The sequence below is a fragment of the Tubulanus polymorphus genome, chromosome 2, assembly GCF_964204645.1.
Source record: "Tubulanus polymorphus chromosome 2, tnTubPoly1.2, whole genome shotgun sequence".
Taxonomy (NCBI): domain Eukaryota; kingdom Metazoa; phylum Nemertea; class Palaeonemertea; order Tubulaniformes; family Tubulanidae; genus Tubulanus; species Tubulanus polymorphus.
In genome coordinates this window covers 15,935,340-15,940,088 of record NC_134026.1, presented here as the reverse complement: position 1 = coordinate 15,940,088, position 4,749 = coordinate 15,935,340, and the positions used below count along the sequence as shown (strand labels likewise).

At 38.1% G+C, this 4,749-nt stretch overlaps 1 long non-coding RNA gene and 1 pseudogene across 1 annotated transcript; one reads left to right on the top strand and one right to left on the bottom strand.

Annotated features, from left to right (window-relative positions):
* The first annotated feature begins 250 nt into the window (after window positions 1–250).
* LOC141898960 (uncharacterized) lies at window positions 251–1,289 on the top strand (annotated as a pseudogene).
* Window positions 1,290–1,998: 709 nt separating this feature from the next.
* Window positions 1,999–4,522, bottom strand: LOC141900492 (uncharacterized). Its single transcript, XR_012618706.1, has 3 exons — window positions 4,478–4,522; window positions 2,418–2,623; window positions 1,999–2,148 (listed from the first exon to the last, which is right to left on the bottom strand). It is a non-coding gene; the product is annotated as an uncharacterized LOC141900492 (long non-coding RNA).
* Between the last annotated feature and the right edge of the window lie 227 nt (window positions 4,523–4,749).

The following is a 4,749-nucleotide window of genomic DNA, read 5'->3' as shown; positions in this document are numbered from 1 at the left end:
TGCCCAGAATATATCTGCATACAGAGGTAAGAGAAATACTTATTTTATAGCCCTATTGAATAATTAAATGTGGAATTATTTTTCAACATGCTTTTATATTTGAACTCTCTGCTAGCTGAAACTTGGGCCAATCAAAATATTTATGGCCGATCGGTGGCCATTGTTCTGTGAATCGGCACTTAAAAAAAAAATTTCAAAAGGAAATTCTGAGAGCACCTTGAACAATTGTCTTGAGATTTGAAATGTTAAGATGTTATCAAATATCATTAATGATATGATACTCGCATTTACAGATGAAACTATATTGAACAAAATGATAAGTGTACGTATGGTAACCAAATGGGGATTTGGAAGCTGGTGAAGGTTGTGGCGTTTTTGCCGACGCACTCACTGATTTCTGGGAGGAGTTAAAAAAGAATATGAGTGGTAATGATGAAATGGTGCCCTTGCTTCGCCATGATTATGGCTCAGATAAATGGCAATCAGTGGCTAGAATACTTGTTGCGGGTTATAAGCAATGTCATGGCTATTTCCCTATTTTCTTAGCAAAACCATTTATTGAATTGATACTTTTTGATTATGTGTCAAACCCTTTTGAGTTGATTGAATCATTTCTGAATTATGTGTCCGCCTCAGAATCAGTTGTTATTAAAAGGGCTTTGGATAATTTCGATGACGATAACAACGATTGCGATGAAGTCATAGAAATTCTCGGGGGATACGATTGTAGGAAAATTCCCAACAAGGAAAATTTTCACACCTTGATCAGTGATATCAGCCACAAACTATGTTTATTGTTGACAGTATGAAGGTCGTAGTCCGAGGCAATCTCAGGATAACGCGCGACCAATTCGCTAAAATGTACGAAGAATTAAAACCGAAAGCAAAAAATTGTAAATTCTTTTTCGTTCCCAGAAAATATGACGCCATTGGAGTCTTCCGTTGCTACGTATCTAAAACGTTATATCCGCTCTTTTGACACGAAAGAGCAGCAGAGATTTTTGCGATTTTGTACTGGCTCCGACCTCTGCAATACACCTGTTATAAAGATTTTATTCAATCAGATGCCAAATGGCCTTACAAGGGCTCCATTTGGCAGAACGTGTACGAAAACGCTGGAGCTATCCGATTCGTATGAGACGTATAATGAACTGAAAGTAGAGTTTGATGGCATATTGGGTAGTAACATCTGGGTTATGGATATAGTTTAGTTTTTCAAAACTGCGATTAGGATCAAAGGTTTGATACATACATACATGCATGCACGCACGCACGCACGCACGCACGCACGCACGCACGCACGCACGCACGCACGCACACACACATATATATATATATACATACATACATATATACATACATACATATATACATACATACGTACATACATATATACAATTGGGCCTTGAAATTTTGCAATAAACTAATGCAACGGGTATAAACAGATGTGAAAATATCGATAGGGGGTCAAACGGAGGCAGACTGTACCAAAACAATTCTACAGTACTGTATCGCTATGCTGTTTCAATGGCACATTTAGTAGAGTACAAGACTGCCACCTGGGTCAGGAGTCCGAGTCCCACCCAACACCGTACATATTTTGTTTACCTCCGATAGTTCCCGGTCTCCACGGGTACAGGTCCTCAAAGCTCATAGGGTCTCCACGGGCATGGACACATAGATTTTAAATGGCCCCACTTAATTCCGTTGCGAATGAATTGAACAGTCTGAAGTTCTGGGCCAAAGGAAAACACCCGTTTCCACGGGTAGGCCTATTACTCTAGTCATACTTTACGATGAATCGCAAAGACGTACGGATGGCTTTAGATGCAGGAAAAATGTCGGCATAGGAAAAGTAATGATGACTTAAAGCTGGGGCACACCTTTATGACCATCGTATCGGCGTACGGCAAACGTGTGCGTTTGGCTTTAAGGGGGGGGGGGGGGGTGCTGCAGCACCCAAAGCACCCCCCCCCCCCTGGATCGGCGCCTGTCGGGTGAGGATTACTGTCGATGTTTCGGAAAATGACACGGGTCGATGTATAGACTAAATCATGAATGTCAATGTTACGATTATAACAACTATATTTCATTCATATCGACTGATTTACACAAAAATAGCAGGTTCTGGTCTTCGCAATTTGCACGCTGAAATGAAAAGAGAAAGTTAGCGTTATTTTCTACTCACTGTCATTGCTTTTTCTTCCATCCTTATAATGAAACATGTACAGGAAACGACTACTGCGAAAGATTTGCGGTCGCACCGACGAAGCGATTCGATTCAACCGCTATGGTTATTAGATTTTAAAAAGTCGTTTCTTGGTAGAACAAGTCCGATAATAATTACTTATTACTTACTATCAAAAATTTGGCGATTTACTTTTTGTGAAAATAATACTTAAATATTACTCAGTTACCTTTTCTCAAAATTTTCGGTTAGTTGTACATCGACGATCTTTCAACGATATCACTCAGCCCTGCATTGTCGCTCTTTGTTGTCATAGATACAGCGATATTTTTTCATTATATTTAATTCGCCTTTTTCTCGGGTTACGATGACGACGCAAATCCTGCTATTGCTTAACCAGTGCTAATTTTCGCCCATAATTCGCTTCACTCGAGGCTAGAAGAAAATACGATAATACGTTTGTTATTGAGTTTGGTACAACATAGATTTATGGAATATTTTAGGGAAAAAACTCTCGATACGTGATAGTGTTGAGACGAGTGGAAAGGCCAGCAAATTATCGGACAAAAGTTGACATTCTAAAGTTAATTTTTGAAAAGATTTATTTTCACAACCTATCATCGCCTGTCAATTAGGTTACTGGAGAACGAGTGAACTGGAAATATGTCATAAGATCAAATCGAAATTCATGTAACTCGCATTCGAATTTCAGATGATCAGAGTGAGTTGCGGAGAATATCATCGAGATTGGAGGTAAAAGCAATAAATGTAGACGAATTACCACTCCTAAACAATGGAACTCCAACTCTAAATCAACTTGAAAAGGGCAAACGGCCCAAGCAACAAAGGAAAATTGACACTGATTCGGAGGAATCAGCTACCGACGATATGGAGAAGGAAAACCGACGGAGGAAGAAAGCTTTAGGCATGGAAATTATAGGGCGCCCGTGATATGATAGATTTTATTTGATGTAATTTTTATTTGTTGCACGATTTCATCAAGACACTTAAATCCGACAACACGTCTGATGATTTGCTTGCTGATTTAACATAGAAAATTTGCTAGAAATCGTAAGATGTTTGGTGATCGTACTGAGTTCTCATGAATTTGTTGAAACCCAAAGCAGATTGCAATGTTCCACCGCCTAGAATTGTGTTATGATGATAAGGATATTAATATATTCGTTGTCCACATAGGCCTATCACAAGTTAAAAAGATCCAGTTTTCAGCTAAGACGAACCACCCTTAATGTTAAGCGCTTAAGTGTTTCTTGCATTTCTTTTGATACATGTATTTAACGATTATTTTTGTTTTTGTGCAGAAGAAAATCAGTCAAATTCAGTCAATTCGGCAAAGCTTCATTTTAGAAATATCCTAACGGATATAAAAGAGACGCCAATTGATGAGAGTTCAGATAATGATGAGGTCACGCGTCTTGAATTACAACTGAAAGAAGAGCAGGAACGGCGGATAGGAGCTGAAATCGAGCTTGCTGAGTACAAACGTATGTTTTTAGTTGTTGAAAAATTACATTTTGTCAATCAAGTTACAGTAGACTTTGCCTTGAAAAAATTTGAAAGTTTAACGAAATGAATTTTAGTGAAAACTTGAGCAGTTTTATGGATTTGAGTGGTACAGAGTAAGGAGTCTAGTGCAGACACAAAATAACCCCATACAAATATACAACTCCTTATTTTTACAGAAACGTACAATTGTCTCATGAAGGCTCAATTGCTTGTGGATGTTTTGACGACAAAAGAGAAGCCAAGACCTCAAGAATCACTCCCTCATTGTTCCAGTGCAATTGATTTAGTCGGTTAGTTTGCCTAGTTATAGGCCTAATGAATAAGCAATGATGAAAATTATATTCAATATTACAGGATTTTAACATTTCATTTAAGATAAGGAAATAAAATCACCTCAAGCTTAACCAATATTTGGAGAAAAAAAGGAAAATACATCGACGATAGCAGGTATGTTATAGCATAAAACTCGTTTGACGAGTAAATTTGGTTTTTTTAATTATTATATGGCTTCAAAACTAACTCGAGTCATTGATTTGTTTGTATTACAGGGGTATCTCCTTTATCATCGACACCAAAAACAAAAAGTGGACTGGTAAGTAAAATGCAGAAACAATCTTAACAATCTTTCTTAATCTACATTCATTCCGACATATTCATTTAATATCTGTTTGTTACTCGTGTTTGTTTCAGATCTTCAAATATATATCGGAACAAATGGAGGGCCGTCTGAATTCAAAATCGTTTGCTGTGTTCGCCTCCGACCTCTTGACGGCAGTATTTGGGACCAAGGTTCTTGCAACCCACACATTAAAGGGTCATAAGAATAATGATCGCCCTATCCTTGATCAGCGCAGGCAGTGCAGGCCATTGAAGGTAAGGAATTTTATATGATATAGTTTATTAAAACGAAACCACAACGTTTTGGCTGTTGACTAACAGCCATCATCAGGTGGAATGACCCCCTACTAAAAATTTACTACTAATTTACTAAAAGCTCTGATTCCACCTGATGATGGCTGTTAGTCAAGGCTGTT